The sequence below is a fragment of the Pelobates fuscus genome, chromosome 6, assembly GCF_036172605.1.
Source record: "Pelobates fuscus isolate aPelFus1 chromosome 6, aPelFus1.pri, whole genome shotgun sequence".
Classification (NCBI taxonomy): domain Eukaryota; kingdom Metazoa; phylum Chordata; class Amphibia; order Anura; family Pelobatidae; genus Pelobates; species Pelobates fuscus.
Window position 1 is genome coordinate 6,939,288 of NC_086322.1, and position 27,268 is coordinate 6,966,555.

Genomic DNA, 27,268 nt, shown 5'->3' on the forward strand with positions numbered 1-27,268 from the left:
AAAAGATAAGACATGATATTTATTGTTCTTAGTTAGATCTTGTGGTGATAGTGGTTTGTTTTCGTCTAATCTCTTGTAGGTTTTTTTTGGGATTTCCCAAGAGTACTTTCTATTTCTTAATTTATGTTTGGGGGAGTCTGGCACAAATGTGTATCTGTGAGTTTTAGGTCTGACAACAAGGGGTGATTCTTGAGCAACGTGGTGGGTGTGATATTTGTGTTTGGTACGATCTTCGTTTATTTCTAAATCGTGTGAGTTGGAGGATTTGTAGTGGAAACGAGTGTTCGGATAGTGAGTATTCTGTTGATATCTAGTATTAAATTTATCATATCCTTTGTTGTGTCTCTCATATCTTGTGTTGTGCCTTGGAGATCTATCCGGTGATTTGTGACGATTATTGTGAACATATTTCTTTTCGTGAAATTCTTTACTTTGTAACCTTTTGTGTCTGAATTGATGACCTCCTTGTGTATTTGAGTTGTAGTTAGTTCCCCCATTTTTCCATCGGTTTTGGATATTTGGTTTTTTTATATTGTATGTACGGACTTGTTTTTGGGCATAATCGTATTTGTCTCGGTTATATTTTTGAATTTTTATTTTCTTTGTATCGATTTCAATTTTTTCTACAGTTTTTTTTATTTTTTGGGATGCATTATAGTACTCTTCGGTGTCCCCAAAAGGGATAAGTTGCTCCCGCAATGTATTAATTTTTTTATCTATTGTAGATAGCTTCTCGTTCTTAACTTTAATGAGACTTTTCATTAGTCCGAATGTACAATATTCTAGATGGTTATACCATTCTTCCATAAATTTTTCATTTTCAGTATCTGAGGTGGGCATTTTAAACAACCTGAGACCTCTAGGGGTTATTTTCTCCTCTACATATTTAGTTAAGGTTGCAATCTCCCACCTTAATTTCATTTCTTTTGTTAAAGAGAATTCTAATTCTTTTAGTAGTTCTGGTAGATTGTCGAAGACAATTAAGGGTTCATTGGTATTCATTTCTTCTAATTCATTAAAAACATCATTGATGTTAATGGTATAATTGTCTCGATATTCGAAGAGAGACATACTATAATGATCTATAGGGCTGCCTATATGAGGAATAAGTGGTAGTTACAAAAGAAAAAGGGTAATAGGCGCTCACTATAGAGACCAGGCAGCAGTATACAGGACAAGGATTCCCCAACCTTGTGAGTGAAATAGTTGAAAGAGAGAGGGCGTATACCGCGCTTATAGTATTACAAATAAAATATACAAAGATACATACATATGTTCTTGAGTATTTCAATTAGTCGTGACCTCAAAGGGAAATACAAATAGAAAAACAATAATAGCGCAATACAGCAAATATATTTATAGAGATAAATGATAAGAAACTAAGTACAGTCCACTCACATGAAGTAGAGCTATAACAGAGCTCTACTGTGAAAGCGCTTGGACGGTACAATCCCCGTCTTGGGATTCGTGGTGGTTGCCGCAGTTGTATTCAAAGGTGCCAAATATGGAGTTGGTATAAAAAGAAAAAATAGCAGCAATATGGTGAAGTAAGTCCAAGTGGTAGAGTAAAATAGTAAAAAGTAATGTACTTACACTTTCTAGAGCATGAAACCTGCTCTAGTGTGAACAGCTTGGGTGGTATGATCCCCACCAAGGATATACAGGATACCAGGAAATGAAGATAATAAAAAAGTAACTTAAAAGTATACTTTAATAGAACAGACTAGACAATGAATATAAAATATAGATATAAAATATAATATATAAAATAAAGTCCCACTTAACGCGTTTCGCCTGATAGGCTTCTTCAGAAGTGTGGTGTAGAGTTCAAACAGTCCGTTTATATATCTTCTTTGATGATTAGATGAATTCCTGGTGAGATGACTTCCGGGTTTCGGCTTTGTGATGGTGCGCATGCGTCAGACCGGAAATGGCGCGACATCCGTGTCGCACCGGAAGTGATGCGTTGTTGTGATGCAGGCCGGAAATGGCCGCGATTTGTCCATAAGGGAAGGGGGAGGGTGCTGACGTGACACTCGTGGAGCGCACGCACAACCAGGAAGTGGTGTGCGTCGCGTTCCAGACGTCACTCCTAAGTCCAATCTTAAAGGGAGTATCGGTTGTAATGACCGGGTAATGGCGTAGCGGCCATATTGGATAAGGGCAATAGTCCATAAATATATGAAAGACATAAATAATACATGATAAATATCACAAGCAATGATTAAAGGGAAAGTTAATATTCTGTTAGTGTATAATCATAATAAAAAACAGAATAAAAGGGCAGTTTTACTAAATAGCTAAAAACCTTAAGGTGAATAAAGTGACAGTAGCTTTGCAAGCATAATTAGCAGAGTGTAGATATTGCAAATAGGTGCACCTAATTGGTGGAGTATACTTTGAGAGAGGGTGGACAATTAATAATTAAAACACATGGCTTAAAAATTGGAATATGAATAAAAATATAAAATCTATTGGGTACTTTATAAAAATCTAATATGAAAAAGAGGGAAGATAAAAATTGAACCATACGGAATCTATAAAATATAGAGTGACTAACTAAACTTTTAAAAAATATTATAAAAAATTAAAAAGGTCGAAATCCACATTTAACCCCTTGGGGTGTAGGGTATCTAGTTGATATACCCATTGCATTTCTGTTTGTCCAATCTTTCTTATAATATCTCCTCCTCTCCAGTGGTTTTTCACTATTTTAATACCAATAAAAGTAAGGTGCTTAGGATCATTGTTGTGCATGCAGAAGTGTGCTGGTATTGAATGGTTTTGTACACCTTTTTCTATATTTCTGCAATGTTCTGCAATTCTGGTTTTCAGTGGTCTGATCGTTCTGCCCACATATTGAAGGCCACATGAACATTCTAATAGATAAATCACGTTTTTACTGTTGCATGAAATGACATCTTTAATATTATATATTTTATTTGTATTATTTGATTTAAACTCAGTAATGGTTCTTTTAGTAGTTTTTGTTTTCTTACATGCCATGCAGCAATTACATTTATAAAAACCCTTTTTGTCCATAAAATTGTTTATCTTATTGGGACTCTTTTTTGTAAAATTTTTTGTCAAATGCATTTTAAGGTTAGGAGCTCCTCTGAATATTATTTTTGGTTTATCAGGGATTAATTTACCTAGAATTTCGTCTTCCTTCAATAGGTGCCAGTGTTTCATTAAAATTTTCTTTAATTGTCTGTTTTTGTTATTGTAATCTAGTACGATTGGTAGGGTAAAATCACAATTGTTCTGATTGGCTGGAGTTTTAACCTTATGTATAAGTTGGTTCCTATTGGTTGTGGTAATTTGGTTAATAGTTGCATCAATGTGGTTACCATTATAGCCTTTTATATATAGTTTTATATATAACTATTTCTGGTTCAAAGATAGCTTCTTCCTACAGAAAACCGGCACAGCTATGGGTACCAGGTTTGCACCCAGTTATGCCAACCTCTATATGGCGGAGTGGGAGGACCGAGCCGTGTGGAGGGGGCATGACTGGGTGGAAAGCCTGGTATCCTACTCTCGTTATATAGATGACCTCTTTTTCATCTGGAAAGGCTCTATGAGTTCGGCCAAGGATTTTATCTCTTTTTTAAACATAAATGAAGAAGGAATAGTTTTAACAGCTGATTTTAGTAGTACTGCAGTGACCTATTTAGATCTAAATATATACATTAAAGACAATCAAATACAAACAAAGACACATTTTAAAGATGTAAATGTTAATAACTATATAAGCACTGAAAGTTGTCACAATAAAATATGGCTGGACAACATACCCAAAAGCCAAATGATGCGCCTAAAAAGAAATTGTTCAGATAATTCTGTGTTTTTAGAGCAAGCAAATACATTGAAAAAAAGTTTTATACAAAAAGGCTATAATGGTAACCACATTGATGCAACTATTAACCAAATTACCACAACCAATAGGAACCAACTTATACATAAGGTTAAAACTCCAGCCAATCAGAACAATTGTGATTTTACCCTACCAATCGTACTAGATTACAATAACAAAAACAGACAATTAAAGAAAATTTTAATGAAACACTGGCACCTATTGAAGGAAGACGAAATTCTAGGTAAATTAATCCCTGATAAACCAAAAATAATATTCAGAGGAGCTCCTAACCTTAAAATGCATTTGACAAAAAATTTTACAAAAAAGAGTCCCAATAAGATAAACAATTTTATGGACAAAAAGGGTTTTTATAAATGTAATTGCTGCATGGCATGTAAGAAAACAAAAACTACTAAAAGAACCATTACTGAGTTTAAATCAAATAATACAAATAAAATATATAATATTAAAGATGTCATTTCATGCAACAGTAAAAACGTGATTTATCTATTAGAATGTTCATGTGGCCTTCAATATGTGGGCAGAACGATCAGACCACTGAAAACCAGAATTGCAGAACATTGCAGAAATATAGAAAAAGGTGTACAAAACCATTCAATACCAGCACACTTCTGCATGCACAACAATGATCCTAAGCACCTTACTTTTATTGGTATTAAAATAGTGAAAAACCACTGGAGAGGAGGAGATATTATAAGAAAGATTGGACAAACAGAAATGCAATGGGTATATCAACTAGATACCCTACACCCCAAGGGGTTAAATGTGGATTTCGACCTTTTTAATTTTTTATAATATTTTTTAAAAGTTTAGTTAGTCACTCTATATTTTATAGATTCCGTATGGTTCAATTTTTATCTTCCCTCTTTTTCATATTAGATTTTTATAAAGTACCCAATAGATTTTATATTTTTATTCATATTCCAATTTTTAAGCCATGTGTTTTAATTATTAATTGTCCACCCTCTCTCAAAGTATACTCCACCAATTAGGTGCACCTATTTGCAATATCTACACTCTGCTAATTATGCTTGCAAAGCTACTGTCACTTTATTCACCTTAAGGTTTTTAGCTATTTAGTAAAACTGCCCTTTTATTCTGTTTTTTATTATGATTATACACTAACAGAATATTAACTTTCCCTTTAATCATTGCTTGTGATATTTATCATGTATTATTTATGTCTTTCATATATTTATGGACTATTGCCCTTATCCAATATGGCCGCTACGCCATTACCCGGTCATTACAACCGATACTCCCTTTAAGATTGGACTTAGGAGTGACGTCTGGAACGCGACGCACACCACTTCCTGGTTGTGCGTGCGCTCCACGAGTGTCACGTCAGCACCCTCCCCCTTCCCTTATGGACAAATCGCGGCCATTTCCGGCCTGCATCACAACAACGCATCACTTCCGGTGCGACACGGATGTCGCGCCATTTCCGGTCTGACGCATGCGCACCATCACAAAGCCGAAACCCGGAAGTCATCTCACCAGGAATTCATCTAATCATCAAAGAAGATATATAAACGGACTGTTTGAACTCTACACCACACTTCTGAAGAAGCCTATCAGGCGAAACGCGTTAAGTGGGACTTTATTTTATATATTATATTTTATATCTATATTTTATATTCATTGTCTAGTCTGTTCTATTAAAGTATACTTTTAAGTTACTTTTTTATTATCTTCATTTCCTGGTATCCTGTATATCCTTGGTGGGGATCATACCACCCAAGCTGTTCACACTAGAGCAGGTTTCATGCTCTAGAAAGTGTAAGTACATTACTTTTTACTATTTTACTCTACCACTTGGACTTACTTCACCATATTGCTGCTATTTTTTCTTTTTATACCAACTCCATATTTGGCACCTTTGAATACAACTGCGGCAACCACCACGAATCCCAAGACGGGGATTGTACCGTCCAAGCGCTTTCACAGTAGAGCTCTGTTATAGCTCTACTTCATGTGAGTGGACTGTACTTAGTTTCTTATCATTTATCTCTATAAATATATTTGCTGTATTGCGCTATTATTGTTTTTCTATTTGTATTTCCCTTTGAGGTCACGACTAATTGAAATACTCAAGAACATATGTATGTATCTTTGTATATTTTATTTGTAATACTATAAGCGCGGTATACGCCCTCTCTCTTTCAACTATTTCACTCACAAGGTTGGGGAATCCTTGTCCTGTATACTGCTGCCTGGTCTCTATAGTGAGCGCCTATTACCCTTTTTCTTTTGTAACTACCACTTATTCCTCATATAGGCAGCCCTATAGATCATTATAGTATGTCTCTCTTCGAATATCGAGACAATTATACCATTAACATCAATGATGTTTTTAATGAATTAGAAGAAATGAATACCAATGAACCCTTAATTGTCTTCGACAATCTACCAGAACTACTAAAAGAATTAGAATTCTCTTTAACAAAAGAAATGAAATTAAGGTGGGAGATTGCAACCTTAACTAAATATGTAGAGGAGAAAATAACCCCTAGAGGTCTCAGGTTGTTTAAAATGCCCACCTCAGATACTGAAAATGAAAAATTTATGGAAGAATGGTATAACCATCTAGAATATTGTACATTCGGACTAATGAAAAGTCTCATTAAAGTTAAGAACGAGAAGCTATCTACAATAGATAAAAAAATTAATACATTGCGGGAGCAACTTATCCCTTTTGGGGACACCGAAGAGTACTATAATGCATCCCAAAAAATAAAAAAAACTGTAGAAAAAATTGAAATCGATACAAAGAAAATAAAAATTCAAAAATATAACCGAGACAAATACGATTATGCCCAAAAACAAGTCCGTACATACAATATAAAAAAACCAAATATCCAAAACCGATGGAAAAATGGGGGAACTAACTACAACTCAAATACACAAGGAGGTCATCAATTCAGACACAAAAGGTTACAAAGTAAAGAATTTCACGAAAAGAAATATGTTCACAATAATCGTCACAAATCACCGGATAGATCTCCAAGGCACAACACAAGATATGAGAGACACAACAAAGGATATGATAAATTTAATACTAGATATCAACAGAATACTCACTATCCGAACACTCGTTTCCACTACAAATCCTCCAACTCACACGATTTAGAAATAAACGAAGATCGTACCAAACACAAATATCACACCCACCACGTTGCTCAAGAATCACCCCTTGTTGTCAGACCTAAAACTCACAGATACACATTTGTGCCAGACTCCCCCAAACATAAATTAAGAAATAGAAAGTACTCTTGGGAAATCCCAAAAAAAACCTACAAGAGATTAGACGAAAACAAACCACTATCACCACAAGATCTAACTAAGAACAATAAATATCATGTCTTATCTTTTTGTGACCAATTTGATGAGACATCTTTTTTAGAGATCCCCTCCAACAGAGAGAGACAAACTCACCAACTCAATATCTCACCTATAAAAAATCGCAAAAGATGCTTAGAGGGAGGAGATCAGGTAGAAGACACCAAAAAAGGAAGACTAGAGAGCTTCTAGTTCAAAAAACACAGAAGACACCTACTGGCATATTTAATCTATCTGATAAAATTCTTAACACAACAGAAACAAACATTTTAAAACGAGGCTTAAAGTTTGCCCCCACAAAGTCATACAACTCCTTCCTAGCCTACATTGATGTAAATAAATTCGTTAGGAATGCGACCTTAAAACGCTTTTTCGTTGATAAAAGCAAAACCAATCTATCAGCTAATACAGCGAATACAAATCCAAAAGTTTATAAAGATAGTGAACTAAAAAACAAATCCACCTTCTACCCGGCACATTTCAAATCGAGTGCTTTAGATATATTCGAAAAGAAAGTAGTCAAGGACTTAAAAATCCTAGACACTAAAAAAATAAAAGATAGACCAAATATGAGCAGAAAAGAAATAAAAATACTAAAAGAACTATATGACGATACCTCAATAGTAATCAAGCCAGCTGATAAAGGCGGAGGTCTCGTCATCTTATCTAAAGATAAATACGAAACAGAAGCTTATAGACAGCTCAACGACTCTAACACTTACATTAAATTGGACAGTGATCCAATAGGAGATATCAAATTGAAATTTTTTGACTATTTAAATAGAGGTAAGGAAATTGGAATTTTAAACGAGAAGGAGTATAACTATATAAAAATACTATTCCCCAAAACCCCAGTGATATACTTTTTACCAAAGATTCATAAATGTTTAAATAACCCACCTGGACGCCCTATTGTGTCAGGAATAGGATCCCTTCTCTCTAACCTATCTGAGTATATTGACATAATGCTGCAGCCGTACGTTAAAAAAACAAAATCTTACTTAAAAGACACAATAGATCTTTTGAAAAAATTGGAAACCATTACCTGGAACAATGATTATATACTCATTACGTGTGATGTCCAGTCACTATACACGATCATTCAGCATAATAAGGGATGCCAAGCAATTAGATCTGTTTTGGAACGAGATGACTCTATGCCTCAAGAACACACTGATTTTATTATTGAAGGCATAGATCTAATTTTAAAATATAACTATTTCTGGTTCAAAGATAGCTTCTTCCTACAGAAAACCGGCACAGCTATGGGTACCAGGTTTGCACCCAGTTATGCCAACCTCTATATGGCGGAGTGGGAGGACCGAGCCGTGTGGAGGGGGCATGACTGGGTGGAAAGCCTGGTATCCTACTCTCGTTATATAGATGACCTCTTTTTCATCTGGAAAGGCTCTATGAGTTCGGCCAAGGATTTTATCTCTTTTTTAAACATAAATGAAGAAGGAATAGTTTTAACAGCTGATTTTAGTAGTACTGCAGTGACCTATTTAGATCTAAATATATACATTAAAGACAATCAAATACAAACAAAGACACATTTTAAAGATGTAAATGTTAATAACTATATAAGCACTGAAAGTTGTCACAATAAAATATGGCTGGACAACATACCCAAAAGCCAAATGATGCGCCTAAAAAGAAATTGTTCAGATAATTCTGTGTTTTTAGAGCAAGCAAATACATTGAAAAAAAGTTTTATACAAAAAGGCTATAATGGTAACCACATTGATGCAACTATTAACCAAATTACCACAACCAATAGGAACCAACTTATACATAAGGTTAAAACTCCAGCCAATCAGAACAATTGTGATTTTACCCTACCAATCGTACTAGATTACAATAACAAAAACAGACAATTAAAGAAAATTTTAATGAAACACTGGCACCTATTGAAGGAAGACGAAATTCTAGGTAAATTAATCCCTGATAAACCAAAAATAATATTCAGAGGAGCTCCTAACCTTAAAATGCATTTGACAAAAAATTTTACAAAAAAGAGTCCCAATAAGATAAACAATTTTATGGACAAAAAGGGTTTTTATAAATGTAATTGCTGCATGGCATGTAAGAAAACAAAAACTACTAAAAGAACCATTACTGAGTTTAAATCAAATAATACAAATAAAATATATAATATTAAAGATGTCATTTCATGCAACAGTAAAAACGTGATTTATCTATTAGAATGTTCATGTGGCCTTCAATATGTGGGCAGAACGATCAGACCACTGAAAACCAGAATTGCAGAACATTGCAGAAATATAGAAAAAGGTGTACAAAACCATTCAATACCAGCACACTTCTGCATGCACAACAATGATCCTAAGCACCTTACTTTTATTGGTATTAAAATAGTGAAAAACCACTGGAGAGGAGGAGATATTATAAGAAAGATTGGACAAACAGAAATGCAATGGGTATATCAACTAGATACCCTACACCCCAAGGGGTTAAATGTGGATTTCGACCTTTTTAATTTTTTATAATATTTTTTAAAAGTTTAGTTAGTCACTCTATATTTTATAGATTCCGTATGGTTCAATTTTTATCTTCCCTCTTTTTCATATTAGATTTTTATAAAGTACCCAATAGATTTTATATTTTTATTCATATTCCAATTTTTAAGCCATGTGTTTTAATTATTAATTGTCCACCCTCTCTCAAAGTATACTCCACCAATTAGGTGCACCTATTTGCAATATCTACACTCTGCTAATTATGCTTGCAAAGCTACTGTCACTTTATTCACCTTAAGGTTTTTAGCTATTTAGTAAAACTGCCCTTTTATTCTGTTTTTTATTATGATTATACACTAACAGAATATTAACTTTCCCTTTAATCATTGCTTGTGATATTTATCATGTATTATTTATGTCTTTCATATATTTATGGACTATTGCCCTTATCCAATATGGCCGCTACGCCATTACCCGGTCATTACAACCGATACTCCCTTTAAGATTGGACTTAGGAGTGACGTCTGGAACGCGACGCACACCACTTCCTGGTTGTGCGTGCGCTCCACGAGTGTCACGTCAGCACCCTCCCCCTTCCCTTATGGACAAATCGCGGCCATTTCCGGCCTGCATCACAACAACGCATCACTTCCGGTGCGACACGGATGTCGCGCCATTTCCGGTCTGACGCATGCGCACCATCACAAAGCCGAAACCCGGAAGTCATCTCACCAGGAATTCATCTAATCATCAAAGAAGATATATAAACGGACTGTTTGAACTCTACACCACACTTCTGAAGAAGCCTATCAGGCGAAACGCGTTAAGTGGGACTTTATTTTATATATTATATTTTATATCTATATTTTATATTCATTGTCTAGTCTGTTCTATTAAAGTATACTTTTAAGTTACTTTTTTATTATCTTCATTTCCTGGTATCCTGTATATCCTTGGTGGGGATCATACCACCCAAGCTGTTCACACTAGAGCAGGTTTCATGCTCTAGAAAGTGTAAGTACATTACTTTTTACTATTTTACTCTACCACTTGGACTTACTTCACCATATTGCTGCTATTTTTTCTTTTTATACCAACTCCATATTTGGCACCTTTGAATACAACTGCGGCAACCACCACGAATCCCAAGACGGGGATTGTACCGTCCAAGCGCTTTCACAGTAGAGCTCTGTTATAGCTCTACTTCATGTGAGTGGACTGTACTTAGTTTCTTATCATTTATCTCTATAAATATATTTGCTGTATTGCGCTATTATTGTTTTTCTATTTGTATTTCCCTTTGAGGTCACGACTAATTGAAATACTCAAGAACATATGTATGTATCTTTGTATATTTTATTTGTAATACTATAAGCGCGGTATACGCCCTCTCTCTTTCAACTATTTCACTCACAAGGTTGGGGAATCCTTGTCCTGTATACTGCTGCCTGGTCTCTATAGTGAGCGCCTATTACCCTTTTTCTTTTATATATACGTATATATTTATGTATATAGATATATATATTATTTCGTTCTACGTGTATTTTGATATAAATATATATATATTAATATCACAATACAGTTAGAACGAAATAAAACACATCTATATATTTTTTAATATTTTATTTTTAATTATTTATTTTATTTTATTTTTTTACGTATTTACATATTTATTTTTTTTATATTATTTATAAATATATATATAACAATAATTATATATATATTTAATCAGTATCAGTCTACGTGTAATTTGATATTAATATATATATATATATATATTAATATTTAAATACACGTCGTGTATGTGTAAATGTGTGTGTATGTGTATATATATATATATATACTTAGATCATATATATATAATATATATGATCTAAGTATATTTTATTTGTAACTGTCATTTTTTTTATTTCTTTTTTTAACTAATATTTTATTTTTATTACAGGACAGGGGGCAGAGACAGTGTCAGCCAGTGATGTCACATCACTGGCTGACACACAGGATCAGTGATCACAGTGACTGCCTGTCACTGTGATCACCTCCTGCAGATTGGGTAATTGACCACAGGGGGGAGTGCCTGGGTGGTACAAGCACTCCCCCCTTCCAATCTGCAGGGGGATCACTGTGCCAGTTACATGTGTCAGCCAATAGGCTGACACATGTAACACTGATCGCAGTGACAGGCTGTCACTGCGATCAGAGAGCTCTGAGATCGCAGTGACAGCCTGTCACTGCGATCTCAGACTTAGCAGATCGCGGTCACTGACCCCAGGGGGACTGCCTGGGGGGCCAGGTAAGTCCCCCGACCGCGATCTGCAGAAGGGGAAAGCCGCCGGCCGCATGTGTCAGCCGATTTGAAATCGGCTGACACATGCTGAATACTGGTCGCAGTGACAGCCTGTCACTGCGATCAGAGACTGCAGATCGCGGTCACCGGCCACAGGGGGGGTTGCCTGGGGGGCCAGGCATCCCCCCAGACCGTGATCTGCAGCGGGCGATTAGCGCCGGCCACGTGGGCGGCCATTATGGCGAGGACGTACTATTACGCCCGCCGGCGTTTAGAGCCGGTTCCTGCAGGGCGTAATAGTACGTCCTCCGGATTTAAGGGGTTAATATAAGATGTTAGCTTTGAAAGGTGATATCAGAAGCACCAGGAAATACATATATTGATGGTGGCATGCCAACATCTTCTCTTTGGAGCACTTGAAGGGTTTTGCTATAAGTGATTTTTGCTGACTATATTAAACACAGTTCGAAGCTACGTGTTTCAAAAGAAAAAACACCAAATGCTTGGGCTCGTCCGGGATTTGAACCCGGGACCTCTCGCACCCTAAGCGAGAATCATACCCCTAGACCAACGAGCCATTACATTAGTTGGGTTTTAGGAAAAAAATTGCCAGACTAACGCGCCAGACAGCGTTTGTGTTCTCAAAATAGAAACAAAGTTTTCGTTTTGAAGTGAGGATTTTAAAATTCCTCAATAGGATCTGTTTTTCCAATATCATTTTCATTGTATGGGTGAATTAACAGTTGAGGTTTATGTACGATGGTGATAAATCATATTGACTGTTGTCAAAGTTGAGTCTGCTTCTGGTCAAATTGCTGGGGAAGACTTAAAATGTCCATTCATTTCTTAATTGTTTATGAGGGCTTTGTTGGTTTAGGAGAAAATTGTGGTTCTAATATATGTTGGAAAAGCACATGAAGGATTTAACTTTCTTTCTCATATTCTGCATGCTATCACCATGTTGAAAATAAAGTAAAGTTGTGCAGAGGAGAAATTAATTATAAATAGTCTTGTGCAAAATAATGTTTGGGGAGGTTGGCCTGGTTCCATAACTTGAATCCACAGTCGAACGTAACGACTGCCTTGAATTTACCTTTACAGTTTTATTCATCGATACATTCAGGCGTGTACTGGAAGGAATTTGATTCAAACCTACCCTCTCCATCACATATTTGCACAAGTCTAAGTATGAATAAAAATAGAATTCCGTATGTCAAAACATGTATTTTTTCCCCTTTGTTTGTTGTTAACAAAGATTTTGCAGTCTTAAGAAAGACTTTGCAGTCTTAAAAGCGTCATCTGAGCAGTTAGGACTTGCATTAATGACTTACGATAAACCATTGATTTTAAATGGTTGATAATGAAAACGACACATTTTTTATGATTTCTCTCATACATTTCTAAGTAAAAGCTAAACGAGTATTAATATAAGATGTTAGCTTTGAAAGGTGATATCAGAAGCACCAGGAAATATATATATTGATGGTGGCATGCCAACATCTTCTCTTTGGAGCACTTGAAGGGTTTTGCTATAAGTGATTTTTGCTGACTATATTAAACACAGTTCGAAGCTACGTGTTTCAAAAGAAAAAACACCAAATGCTTGGGCTCGTCCGGGATTTGAACCCGGGACCTCTCGCACCCTAAGCGAGAATCATACCCCTAGACCAACGAGCCATTACATTAGTTGGGTTTTAGGAAAAAAATTGCCAGACTAACGCGCCAGACAGCGTTTGTGTTCTCAAAATAGAAACAAAGTTTTCGTTTTGAAGTGAGGATTTTAAAATTCCTCAATAGGATCTGTTTTTCCAATATCATTTTCATTGTATGGGTGAATTAACAGTTGAGGTTTATGTACGATGGTGATAAATCATATTGACTGTTGTCAAAGTTGAGTCTGCTTCTGGTCAAATTGCTGTGGAAGACTTAAAATGTCCATTCATTTCTTAATTGTTTATGAGGGCTTTGTTGGTTTAGGAGAAATTTGTGGTTCTAATATATGTTGGAAAAGCACATGAAGGATTTAACTTTCTTTCTTATATTCTGCATGCTATCACCATGTTGAAAATAAAGTAAAGATGTGCAGAGGAGAAATTAATTATAAATAGTCTTGTGCAAAATAATGTTTGGGGAGGTTGGCCTGGTTCCATAACTTGAATCCACAGTCGAACGTAACGACTGCCTTGAATTTACCTTTACAGTTTTATTCATCGATACATTCAGGCGTGTACTGGAAGGAATTTGATTCAAACCTACCCTCTCCATCACATATTTGCACAAGTCTAAGTATGAATAAAAATAGAATTCCGTATGTCAAAACATGTATTTTTTCCCCTTTGTTTGTTGTTAACAAAGATTTTGCAGTCTTAAGAAAGACTTTGCAGTCTTAAAAGCGTCATCTGAGCAGTTAGGACTTGCATTAATGACTTACGATAAACCATTGATTTTAAATGGTTGATAATGAAAACGACACATTTTTTATGATTTCTCTCATACATTTCTAAGTAAAAGCTAAACGAGTATTAATATAAGATGTTAGCTTTGAAAGGTGATATCAGAAGCACCAGGAAATATATATATTGATGGTGGCATGCCAACATCTTCTCTTTGGAGCACTTGAAGGGTTTTGCTATAAGTGATTTTTGCTGACTATATTAAACACAGTTCGAAGCTACGTGTTTCAAAAGAAAAAACACCAAATGCTTGGGCTCGTCCGGGATTTGAACCCGGGACCTCTCGCACCCTAAGCGAGAATCATACCCCTAGACCAACGAGCCATTACATTAGTTGGGTTTTAGGAAAAAAATTGCCAGACTAACGCGCTAGACAGCGTTTGTGTTCTCAAAATAGAAACAAAGTTTTCGTTTTGAAGTGAGGATTTTAAAATTCCTCAATAGGATCTGTTTTTCCAATATCATTTTCATTGTATGGGTGAATTAACAGTTGAGGTTTATGTACGATGGTGATAAATCATATTGACTGTTGTCAAAGTTGAGTCTGCTTCTGGTCAAATTGCTGGGGAAGACTTAAAATGTCCATTCATTTCTTAATTGTTTATGAGGGCTTTGTTGGTTTAGGAGAAATTTGTGGTTCTAATATATGTTGGAAAAGCACATGAAGGATTTAACTTTCTTTCTCATATTCTGCATGCTATCACCATGTTGAAAATAAAGTAAAGTTGTGCAGAGGAGAAATTAATTATAAATAGTCTTGTGCAAAATAATGTTTGGGGAGGTTGGCCTGGTTCCATAACTTGAATCCACAGTCGAACGTAACGACTGCCTTGAATTTACCTTTACAGTTTTATTCATCGATACATTCAGGCGTGTACTGGAAGGAATTTGATTCAAACCTACCCTCTCCATCACATATTTGCACAAGTCTAAGTATGAATAAAAATAGAATTCCGTATGTCAAAACATGTATTTTTTCCCCTTTGTTTGTTGTTAACAAAGATTTTGCAGTCTTAAGAAAGACTTTGCAGTCTTAAAAGCGTCATCTGAGCAGTTAGGACTTGCATTAATGACTTACGATAAACCATTGATTTTAAATGGTTGATAATGAAAACGACACATTTTTTATGATTTCTCTCATACATTTCTAAGTAAAAGCTAAACGAGTATTAATATAAGATGTTAGCTTTGAAAGGTGATATCAGAAGCACCAGGAAATATATATATTGATGGTGGCATGCCAACATCTTCTCTTTGGAGCACTTGAAGGGTTTTGCTATAAGTGATTTTTGCTGACTATATTAAACACAGTTCGAAGCTACGTGTTTCAAAAGAAAAAACACCAAATGCTTGGGCTCGTCCGGGATTTGAACCCGGGACCTCTCGCACCCTAAGCGAGAATCATACCCCTAGACCAACGAGCCATTACATTAGTTGGGTTTTAGGAAAAAAATTGCCAGACTAACGCGCCAGACAGCGTTTGTGTTCTCAAAATAGAAACAAAGTTTTCATTTTGAAGTGAGGATTTTAAAATTCCTCAATAGGATCTGTTTTTCCAATATCATTTTCATTGTATGGGTGAATTAACAGTTGAGGTTTATGTACGATGGTGATAAATCATATTGACTGTTGTCAAAGTTGAGTCTGCTTCTGGTCAAATTGCTGGGGAAGACTTAAAATGTCCATTCATTTCTTAATTGTTTATGAGGGCTTTGTTGGTTTAGGAGAAATTTGTGGTTCTAATATATGTTGGAAAAGCACATGAAGGATTTAACTTTCTTTCTCATATTCTGCATGCTATCACCATGTTGAAAATAAAGTAAAGATGTGCAGAGGAGAAATTAATTATAAATAGTCTTGTGCACTATAATGTTTGGGGAGGTTGGCCTGGTTCCATAACTTGAATCCACAGTCGAACGTAACGACTGCCTTGAATTTACCTTTACAGTTTTATTCATCGATACATTCAGGCGTGTACTGGAAGGAATTTGATTCAAACCTACCCTCTCCATCACATATTTGCACAAGTCTAAGTATGAATAAAAATAGAATTCCGTATGTCAAAACATGTATTTTTTCCCCTTTGTTTGTTGTTAACAAAGATTTTGCAGTCTTAAGAAAGACTTTGCAGTCTTAAAAGCGTCATCTGAGCAGTTAGGACTTGCATTAATGACTTACGATAAACCATTGATTTTAAATGGTTGATAATGAAAACGACACATTTTTTATGATTTCTCTCATACATTTCTAAGTAAAAGCTAAACGAGTATTAATATAAGATGTTAGCTTTGAAAGGTGATATCAGAAGCACCAGGAAATATATATATTGATGGTGGCATGCCAACATCTTCTCTTTGGAGCACTTGAAGGGTTTTGCTATAAGTGATTTTTGCTGACTATATTAAACACAGTTCGAAGCTACGTGTTTCAAAAGAAAAAACACCAAATGCTTGGGCTCGTCCGGGATTTGAACCCGGGACCTCTCGCACCCTAAGCGAGAATCATACCCCTAGACCAACGAGCCATTACATTAGTTGGGTTTTAGGAAAAAAATTGCCAGACTAACGCGCCATACAGCGTTTGTGTTCTCAAAATAGAAACAAAGTTTTCGTTTTGAAGTGAGGATTTTAAAATTCCTCAATAGGATCTGTTTTTCCAATATCATTTTCATTGTATGGGTGAATTAACAGTTGAGGTTTATGTACGATGGTGATAAATCATATTGACTGTTGTCAAAGTTGAGTCTGCTTCTGGTCAAATTGCTGGGGAAGACTTAAAATGTCCATTCATTTCTTAATTGTTTATGAGGGCTTTGTTGGTTTAGGAGAAATTTGTGGTTCTAATATATGTTGGAAAAGCACATGAAGGATTTAACTTTCTTTCTTATATTCTGCATGCTATCACCATGTTGAAAATAAAGTAAAGATGTGCAGAGGAGAAATTAATTATAAATAGTCTTGTGCAAAATAATGTTTGGGGAGGTTGGCCTGGTTCCATAACTTGAATCCACAGTCGAACGTAACGACTGCCTTGAATTTACCTTTACAGTTTTATTCATCGATACATTCAGGCGTGTACTGGAAGGAATTTGATTCAAACCTACCCTCTCCATCACATATTTGCACAAGTCTAAGTATGAATAAAAATAGAATTCCGTATGTCAAAACATGTATTTTTTCCCCTTTGTTTGTTGTTAACAAAGATTTTGCAGTCTTAAGAAAGACTTTGCAGTCTTAAAAGCGTCATCTGAGCAGTTAGGACTTGCATTAATGACTTACGATAAACCATTGATTTTAAATGGTTGATAATGAAAACGACACATTTTTTATGATTTCTCTCATACATTTCTAAGTAAAAGCTAAACGAGTATTAATATAAGATGTTAGCTTTGAAAGGTGATATCAGAAGCACCAGGAAATATATATATTGATGGTGGCATGCCAACATCTTCTCTTTGGAGCACTTGAAGGGTTTTGCTATAAGTGATTTTTGCTGACTATATTAAACACAGTTCGAAGCTACGTGTTTCAAAAGAAAAAACACCAAATGCTTGGGCTCGTCCGGGATTTGAACCCGGGACCTCTCGCACCCTAAGCGAGAATCATACCCCTAGACCAGGGGTAGGCAACCTTCGGCTCTACAGATGTTGTGGACTACATCTCGCTTGATGCTTTGCCAGCAATATGGCTGTAAAAGCATTATGGGAGATGTAGTCCAAAACATCTGTAGAGCCGAAGGTTGCCTACCCCTGCCCTAGACCAACGAGCCATTACATTAGTTGGGTTTTAGGAAAAAAATTGCCAGACTAACGCGCCAGACAGCGTTTGTGTTCTCAAAATAGAAACAAAGTTTTCGTTTTGAAGTGAGGATTTTAAAATTCCTCAATAGGATCTGTTTTTCCAATATCATTTTCATTGTATGGGTGAATTAACAGTTGAGGTTTATGTACGATGGTGATAAATCATATTGACTGTTGTCAAAGTTGAGTCTGCTTCTGGTCAAATTGCTGGGGAAGACTTAAAATGTCCATTCATTTCTTAATTGTTTATGAGGGCTTTGTTGGTTTAGGAGAAATTTGTGGTTCTAATATATGTTGGAAAAGCACATGAAGGATTTAACTTTCTTTCTCATATTCTGCATGCTATCACCATGTTGAAAATAAAGTAAAGTTGTGCAGAGGAGAAATTAATTATAAATAGTCTTGTGCAAAATAATGTTTGGGGAGGTTGGCCTGGTTCCATAACTTGAATCCACAGTCGAACGTAACGACTGCCTTGAATTTACCTTTACAGTTTTATTCATCGATACATTCAGGCGTGTACTGGAAGGAATTTGATTCAAACCTACCCTCTCCATCACATATTTGCACAAGTCTAAGTATGAATAAAAATAGAATTCCGTATGTCAAAACATGTATTTTTTCCCCTTTGTTTGTTGTTAACAAAGATTTTGCAGTCTTAAGAAAGACTTTGCAGTCTTAAAAGCGTCATCTGAGCAGTTAGGACTTGCATTAATGACTTACGATAAACCATTGATTTTAAATGGTTGATAATGAAAACGACACATTTTTTATGATTTCTCTCATACATTTCTAAGTAAAAGCTAAACGAGTATTAATATAAGATGTTAGCTTTGAAAGGTGATATCAGAAGCACCAGGAAATATATATATTGATGGTGGCATGCCAACATCTTCTCTTTGGAGCACTTGAAGGGTTTTGCTATAAGTGATTTTTGCTGACTATATTAAACACAGTTCGAAGCTACGTGTTTCAAAAGAAAAAACACCAAATGCTTGGGCTCGTCCGGGATTTGAACCCGGGACCTCTCGCACCCTAAGCGAGAATCATACCCCTAGACCAACGAGCCATTACATTAGTTGGGTTTTAGGAAAAAAATTGCCAGACTAACGCGCCAGACAGCGTTTGTGTTCTCAAAATAGAAACAAAGTTTTCATTTTGAAGTGAGGATTTTAAAATTCCTCAATAGGATCTGTTTTTCCAATATCATTTTCATTGTATGGGTGAATTAACAGTTGAGGTTTATGTACGATGGTGATAAATCATATTGACTGTTGTCAAAGTTGAGTCTGCTTCTGGTCAAATTGCTGGGGAAGACTTAAAATGTCCATTCATTTCTTAATTGTTTATGAGGGCTTTGTTGGTTTAGGAGAAATTTGTGGTTCTAATATATGTTGGAAAAGCACATGAAGGATTTAACTTTCTTTCTCATATTCTGCATGCTATCACCATGTTGAAAATAAAGTAAAGATGTGCAGAGGAGAAATTAATTATAAATAGTCTTGTGCACTATAATGTTTGGGGAGGTTGGCCTGGTTCCATAACTTGAATCCACAGTCGAACGTAACGACTGCCTTGAATTTACCTTTACAGTTTTATTCATCGATACATTCAGGCGTGTACTGGAAGGAATTTGATTCAAACCTACCCTCTCCATCACATATTTGCACAAGTCTAAGTATGAATAAAAATAGAATTCCGTATGTCAAAACATGTATTTTTTCCCCTTTGTTTGTTGTTAACAAAGATTTTGCAGTCTTAAGAAAGACTTTGCAGTCTTAAAAGCGTCATCTGAGCAGTTAGGACTTGCATTAATGACTTACGATAAACCATTGATTTTAAATGGTTGATAATGAAAACGACACATTTTTTATGATTTCTCTCATACATTTCTAAGTAAAAGCTAAACGAGTATTAATATAAGATGTTAGCTTTGAAAGGTGATATCAGAAGCACCAGGAAATATATATATTGATGGTGGCATGCCAACATCTTCTCTTTGGAGCACTTGAAGGGTTTTGCTATAAGTGATTTTTGCTGACTATATTAAACACAGTTCGAAGCTACGTGTTTCAAAAGAAAAAACACCAAATGCTTGGGCTCGTCCGGGATTTGAACCCGGGACCTCTCGCACCCTAAGCGAGAATCATACCCCTAGACCAACGAGCCATTACATTAGTTGGGTTTTAGGAAAAAAATTGCCAGACTAACGCGCCATACAGCGTTTGTGTTCTCAAAATAGAAACAAAGTTTTCGTTTTGAAGTGAGGATTTTAAAATTCCTCAATAGGATCTGTTTTTCCAATATCATTTTCATTGTATGGGTGAATTAACAGTTGAGGTTTATGTACGATGGTGATAAATCATATTGACTGTTGTCAAAGTTGAGTCTGCTTCTGGTCAAATTGCTGGGGAAGACTTAAAATGTCCATTCATTTCTTAATTGTTTATGAGGGCTTTGTTGGTTTAGGAGAAATTTGTGGTTCTAATATATGTTGGAAAAGCACATGAAGGATTTAACTTTCTTTCTTATATTCTGCATGCTATCACCATGTTGAAAATAAAGTAAAGATGTGCAGAGGAGAAATTAATTATAAATAGTCTTGTGCAAAATAATGTTTGGGGAGGTTGGCCTGGTTCCATAACTTGAATCCACAGTCGAACGTAACGACTGCCTTGAATTTACCTTTACAGTTTTATTCATCGATACATTCAGGCGTGTACTGGAAGGAATTTGATTCAAACCTACCCTCTCCATCACATATTTGCACAAGTCTAAGTATGAATAAAAATAGAATTCCGTATGTCAAAACATGTATTTTTTCCCCTTTGTTTGTTGTTAACAAAGATTTTGCAGTCTTAAGAAAGACTTTGCAGTCTTAAAAGCGTCATCTGAGCAGTTAGGACTTGCATTAATGACTTACGATAAACCATTGATTTTAAATGGTTGATAATGAAAACGACACATTTTTTATGATTTCTCTCATACATTTCTAAGTAAAAGCTAAACGAGTATTAATATAAGATGTTAGCTTTGAAAGGTGATATCAGAAGCACCAGGAAATATATATATTGATGGTGGCATGCCAACATCTTCTCTTTGGAGCACTTGAAGGGTTTTGCTATAAGTGATTTTTGCTGACTATATTAAACACAGTTCGAAGCTACGTGTTTCAAAAGAAAAAACACCAAATGCTTGGGCTCGTCCGGGATTTGAACCCGGGACCTCTCGCACCCTAAGCGAGAATCATACCCCTAGACCAACGAGCCATTACATTAGTTGGGTTTTAGGAAAAAAATTGCCAGACTAACGCGCCAGACAGCGTTTGTGTTCTCAAAATAGAAACAAAGTTTTCGTTTTGAAGTGAGGATTTTAAAATTCCTCAATAGGATCTGTTTTTCCAATATCATTTTCATTGTATGGGTGAATTAACAGTTGAGGTTTATGTACGATGGTGATAAATCATATTGACTGTTGTCAAAGTTGAGTCTGCTTCTGGTCAAATTGCTGGGGAAGACTTAAAATGTCCATTCATTTCTTAATTGTTTATGAGGGCTTTGTTGGTTTAGGAGAAATTTGTGGTTCTAATATATGTTGGAAAAGCACATGAAGGATTTAACTTTCTTTCTCATATTCTGCATGCTATCACCATGTTGAAAATAAAGTAAAGTTGTGCAGAGGAGAAATTAATTATAAATAGTCTTGTGCAAAATAATGTTTGGGGAGGTTGGCCTGGTTCCATAACTTGAATCCACAGTCGAACGTAACGACTGCCTTGAATTTACCTTTACAGTTTTATTCATCGATACATTCAGGCGTGTACTGGAAGGAATTTGATTCAAACCTACCCTCTCCATCACATATTTGCACAAGTCTAAGTATGAATAAAAATAGAATTCCGTATGTCAAAACATGTATTTTTTCCCCTTTGTTTGTTGTTAACAAAGATTTTGCAGTCTTAAGAAAGACTTTGCAGTCTTAAAAGCGTCATCTGAGCAGTTAGGACTTGCATTAATGACTTACGATAAACCATTGATTTTAAATGGTTGATAATGAAAACGACACATTTTTTATGATTTCTCTCATACATTTCTAAGTAAAAGCTAAACGAGTATTAATATAAGATGTTAGCTTTGAAAGGTGATATCAGAAGCACCAGGAAATATATATATTGATGGTGGCATGCCAACATCTTCTCTTTGGAGCACTTGAAGGGTTTTGCTATAAGTGATTTTTGCTGACTATATTAAACACAGTTCGAAGCTACGTGTTTCAAAAGAAAAAACACCAAATGCTTGGGCTCGTCCGGGATTTGAACCCGGGACCTCTCGCACCCTAAGCGAGAATCATACCCCTAGACCAACGAGCCATTACATTAGTTGGGTATTAGGAAAAAAATTGCCAGACTAACGCGCCAGACAGCGTTTGTGTTCTCAAAATAGAAACAAAGTTTTCGTTTTGAAGTGAGGATTTTAAAATTCCTCAATAGGATCTGTTTTTCCAATATCATTTTCATTGTATGGGTGAATTAACAGTTGAGGTTTATGTACGATGGTGATAAATCATATTGACTGTTGTCAAAGTTGAGTCTGCTTCTGGTCAAATTGCTGGGGAAGACTTAAAATGTCCATTCATTTCTTAATTGTTTATGAGGGCTTTGTTGGTTTAGGAGAAATTTGTGGTTCTAATATATGTTGGAAAAGCACATGAAGGATTTAACTTTCTTTCTCATATTCTGCATGCTATCACCATGTTGAAAATAAAGTAAAGTTGTGCAGAGGAGAAATTAATTATAAATAGTCTTGTGCAAAATAATGTTTGGGGAGGTTGGCCTGGTTCCATAACTTGAATCCACAGTCGAACGTAACGACTGCCTTGAATTTACCTTTACAGTTTTATTCATCGATACATTCAGGCGTGTACTGGAAGGAATTTGATTCAAACCTACCCTCTCCATCACATATTTGCACAAGTCTAAGTATGAATAAAAATAGAATTCCGTATGTCAAAACATGTATTTTTTCCCCTTTGTTTGTTGTTAACAAAGATTTTGCAGTCTTAAGAAAGACTTTGCAGTCTTAAAAGCGTCATCTGAGCAGTTAGGACTTGCATTAATGACTTACGATAAACCATTGATTTTAAATGGTTGATAATGAAAACGACACATTTTTTATGATTTCTCTCATACATTTCTAAGTAAAAGCTAAACGAGTATTAATATAAGATGTTAGCTTTGAAAGGTGATATCAGAAGCACCAGGAAATATATATATTGATGGTGGCATGCCAACATCTTCTCTTTGGAGCACTTGAAGGGTTTTGCTATAAGTGATTTTTGCTGACTATATTAAACACAGTTCGAAGCTACGTGTTTCAAAAGAAAAAACACCAAATGCTTGGGCTCGTCCGGGATTTGAACCCGGGACCTCTCGCACCCTAAGCGAGAATCATACCCCTAGACCAACGAGCCATTACATTAGTTGGGTTTTAGGAAAAAAATTGCCAGACTAACGCGCCAGACAGCGTTTGTGTTCTCAAAATAGAAACAAAGTTTTCGTTTTGAAGTGAGGATTTTAAAATTCCTCAATAGGATCTGTTTTTCCAATATCATTTTCATTGTATGGGTGAATTAACAGTTGAGGTTTATGTACGATGGTGATAAATCATATTGACTGTTGTCAAAGTTGAGTCTGCTTCTGGTCAAATTGCTGGGGAAGACTTAAAATGTCCATTCATTTCTTAATTGTTTATGAGGGCTTTGTTGGTTTAGGAGAAATTTGTGGTTCTAATATATGTTGGAAAAGCACATGAAGGATTTAACTTTCTTTCTCATATTCTGCATGCTATCACCATGTTGAAAATAAAGTAAAGTTGTGCAGAGGAGAAATTAATTATAAATAGTCTTGTGCAAAATAATGTTTGGGGAGGTTGGCCTGGTTCCATAACTTGAATCCACAGTCGAACGTAACGACTGCCTTGAATTTACCTTTACAGTTTTATTCATCGATACATTCAGGCGTGTACTGGAAGGAATTTGATTCAAACCTACCCTCTCCATCACATATTTGCACAAGTCTAAGTATGAATAAAAATAGAATTCCGTATGTCAAAACATGTATTTTTTCCCCTTTGTTTGTTGTTAACAAAGATTTTGCAGTCTTAAGAAAGACTTTGCAGTCTTAAAAGCGTCATCTGAGCAGTTAGGACTTGCATTAATGACTTACGATAAACCATTGATTTTAAATGGTTGATAATGAAAACGACACATTTTTTATGATTTCTCTCATACATTTCTAAGTAAAAGCTAAACGAGTATTAATATAAGATGTTAGCTTTGAAAGGTGATATCAGAAGCACCAGGAAATATATATATTGATGGTGGCATGCCAACATCTTCTCTTTGGAGCACTTGAAGGGTTTTGCTATAAGTGATTTTTGCTGACTATATTAAACACAGTTCGAAGCTACGTGTTTCAAAAGAAAAAACACCAAATGCTTGGGCTCGTCCGGGATTTGAACCCGGGACCTCTCGCACCCTAAGCGAGAATCATACCCCTAGACCAACGAGCCATTACATTAGTTGGGTTTTAGGAAAAAAATTGCCAGACTAACGCGCCAGACAGCGTTTGTGTTCTCAAAATAGAAACAAAGTTTTCGTTTTGAAGTGAGGATTTTAAAATTCCTCAATAGGATCTGTTTTTCCAATATCATTTTCATTGTATGGGTGAATTAACAGTTGAGGTTTATGTACGATGGTGATAAATCATATTGACTGTTGTCAAAGTTGAGTCTGCTTCTGGTCAAATTGCTGGGGAAGACTTAAAATGTCCATTCATTTCTTAATTGTTTATGAGGGCTTTGTTGGTTTAGGAGAAATTTGTGGTTCTAATATATGTTGGAAAAGCACATGAAGGATTTAACTTTCTTTCTCATATTCTGCATGCTATCACCATGTTGAAAATAAAGTAAAGTTGTGCAGAGGAGAAATTAATTATAAATAGTCTTGTGCAAAATAATGTTTGGGGAGGTTGGCCTGGTTCCATAACTTGAATCCACAGTCGAACGTAACGACTGCCTTGAATTTACCTTTACAGTTTTATTCATCGATACATTCAGGCGTGTACTGGAAGGAATTTGATTCAAACCTACCCTCTCCATCACATATTTGCACAAGTCTAAGTATGAATAAAAATAGAATTCCGTATGTCAAAACATGTATTTTTTCCCCTTTGTTTGTTGTTAACAAAGATTTTGCAGTCTTAAGAAAGACTTTGCAGTCTTAAAAGCGTCATCTGAGCAGTTAGGACTTGCATTAATGACTTACGATAAACCATTGATTTTAAATGGTTGATAATGAAAACGACACATTTTTTATGATTTCTCTCATACATTTCTAAGTAAAAGCTAAACGAGTATTAATATAAGATGTTAGCTTTGAAAGGTGATATCAGAAGCACCAGGAAATATATATATTGATGGTGGCATGCCAACATCTTCTCTTTGGAGCACTTGAAGGGTTTTGCTATAAGTGATTTTTGCTGACTATATTAAACACAGTTCGAAGCTACGTGTTTCAAAAGAAAAAACACCAAATGCTTGGGCTCGTCCGGGATTTGAACCCGGGACCTCTCGCACCCTAAGCGAGAATCATACCCCTAGACCAACGAGCCATTACATTAGTTGGGTTTTAGGAAAAAAATTGCCAGACTAACGCGCCATACAGCGTTTGTGTTCTCAAAATAGAAACAAAGTTTTCGTTTTGAAGTGAGGATTTTAAAATTCCTCAATAGGATCTGTTTTTCCAATATCATTTTCATTGTATGGGTGAATTAACAGTTGAGGTTTATGTACGATGGTGATAAATCATATTGACTGTTGTCAAAGTTGAGTCTGCTTCTGGTCAAATTGCTGGGGAAGACTTAAAATGTCCATTCATTTCTTAATTGTTTATGAGGGCTTTGTTGGTTTAGGAGAAATTTGTGGTTCTAATATATGTTGGAAAAGCACATGAAGGATTTAACTTTCTTTCTTATATTCTGCATGCTATCACCATGTTGAAAATAAAGTAAAGATGTGCAGAGGAGAAATTAATTATAAATAGTCTTGTGCAAAATAATGTTTGGGGAGGTTGGCCTGGTTCCATAACTTGAATCCACAGTCGAACGTAACGACTGCCTTGAATTTACCTTTACAGTTTTATTCATCGATACATTCAGGCGTGTACTGGAAGGAATTTGATTCAAACCTACCCTCTCCATCACATATTTGCACAAGTCTAAGTATGAATAAAAATAGAATTCCGTATGTCAAAACATGTATTTTTTCCCCTTTGTTTGTTGTTAACAAAGATTTTGCAGTCTTATGAAAGACTTTGCAGTCTTAAAAGCATCATCTGAGCAGTTAGGACTTGCATTAATGACTTACGATAAACCATTGATTTTAAATGGTTGATAATGAAAACGACACATTTTTTATGATTTCTCTCATACATTTCTAAGTAAAAGCTAAACGAGTATTAATATAAGATGTTAGCTTTGAAAGGTGATATCAGAAGCACCAGGAAATATATATATTGATGGTGGCATGCCAACATCTTCTCTTTGGAGCACTTGAAGGGTTTTGCTATAAGTGATTTTTGCTGACTATATTAAACACAGTTCGAAGCTACGTGTTTCAAAAGAAAAAACACCAAATGCTTGGGCTCGTCCGGGATTTGAACCCGGGACCTCTCGCACCCTAAGCGAGAATCATACCCCTAGACCAACGAGCCATTACATTAGTTGGGTTTTAGGAAAAAAATTGCCAGACTAACGCGCCAGACAGCGTTTGTGTTCTCAAAATAGAAACAAAGTTTTCGTTTTGAAGTGAGGATTTTAAAATTCCTCAATAGGATCTGTTTTTCCAATATCATTTTCATTGTATGGGTGAATTAACAGTTGAGGTTTATGTACGATGGTGATAAATCATATTGACTGTTGTCAAAGTTGAGTCTGCTTCTGGTCAAATTGCTGGGGAAGACTTAAAATGTCCATTC

The 27,268-nt window shown here is 35.6% G+C and overlaps 13 non-coding genes across 13 annotated transcripts; all 13 read right to left on the reverse strand.

Moving 5' to 3' along the window:
- Window positions 1-12,488: 12,488 nt before the first annotated feature.
- TRNAP-AGG (transfer RNA proline (anticodon AGG)) lies at window positions 12,489-12,560 on the reverse strand. The gene has a single exon. It is a non-coding gene; the product is annotated as a tRNA-Pro (tRNA).
- Window positions 12,561-13,588: 1,028 nt separating this feature from the next.
- TRNAP-AGG (transfer RNA proline (anticodon AGG)) lies at window positions 13,589-13,660 on the reverse strand. Its single transcript has one exon. It is a non-coding gene; the product is annotated as a tRNA-Pro (tRNA).
- A 1,028-nt stretch (window positions 13,661-14,688) lies between these two features.
- On the reverse strand, window positions 14,689-14,760 carry TRNAP-AGG (transfer RNA proline (anticodon AGG)). Its single transcript has one exon. It is a non-coding gene; the product is annotated as a tRNA-Pro (tRNA).
- Window positions 14,761-15,788: 1,028 nt separating this feature from the next.
- TRNAP-AGG (transfer RNA proline (anticodon AGG)) lies at window positions 15,789-15,860 on the reverse strand. Its single transcript has one exon. It is a non-coding gene; the product is annotated as a tRNA-Pro (tRNA).
- A 1,028-nt stretch (window positions 15,861-16,888) lies between these two features.
- TRNAP-AGG (transfer RNA proline (anticodon AGG)) lies at window positions 16,889-16,960 on the reverse strand. The gene has a single exon. It is a non-coding gene; the product is annotated as a tRNA-Pro (tRNA).
- Window positions 16,961-19,232: 2,272 nt separating this feature from the next.
- TRNAP-AGG (transfer RNA proline (anticodon AGG)) lies at window positions 19,233-19,304 on the reverse strand. Its single transcript has one exon. It is a non-coding gene; the product is annotated as a tRNA-Pro (tRNA).
- A 1,028-nt stretch (window positions 19,305-20,332) lies between these two features.
- On the reverse strand, window positions 20,333-20,404 carry TRNAP-AGG (transfer RNA proline (anticodon AGG)). The gene has a single exon. It is a non-coding gene; the product is annotated as a tRNA-Pro (tRNA).
- A 1,028-nt stretch (window positions 20,405-21,432) lies between these two features.
- On the reverse strand, window positions 21,433-21,504 carry TRNAP-AGG (transfer RNA proline (anticodon AGG)). Its single transcript has one exon. It is a non-coding gene; the product is annotated as a tRNA-Pro (tRNA).
- A 1,028-nt stretch (window positions 21,505-22,532) lies between these two features.
- TRNAP-AGG (transfer RNA proline (anticodon AGG)) lies at window positions 22,533-22,604 on the reverse strand. Its single transcript has one exon. It is a non-coding gene; the product is annotated as a tRNA-Pro (tRNA).
- Window positions 22,605-23,632: 1,028 nt separating this feature from the next.
- Window positions 23,633-23,704, reverse strand: TRNAP-AGG (transfer RNA proline (anticodon AGG)). The gene has a single exon. It is a non-coding gene; the product is annotated as a tRNA-Pro (tRNA).
- A 1,028-nt stretch (window positions 23,705-24,732) lies between these two features.
- TRNAP-AGG (transfer RNA proline (anticodon AGG)) lies at window positions 24,733-24,804 on the reverse strand. Its single transcript has one exon. It is a non-coding gene; the product is annotated as a tRNA-Pro (tRNA).
- A 1,028-nt stretch (window positions 24,805-25,832) lies between these two features.
- On the reverse strand, window positions 25,833-25,904 carry TRNAP-AGG (transfer RNA proline (anticodon AGG)). The gene has a single exon. It is a non-coding gene; the product is annotated as a tRNA-Pro (tRNA).
- Window positions 25,905-26,932: 1,028 nt separating this feature from the next.
- On the reverse strand, window positions 26,933-27,004 carry TRNAP-AGG (transfer RNA proline (anticodon AGG)). The gene has a single exon. It is a non-coding gene; the product is annotated as a tRNA-Pro (tRNA).
- Window positions 27,005-27,268: the final 264 nt, after the last annotated feature.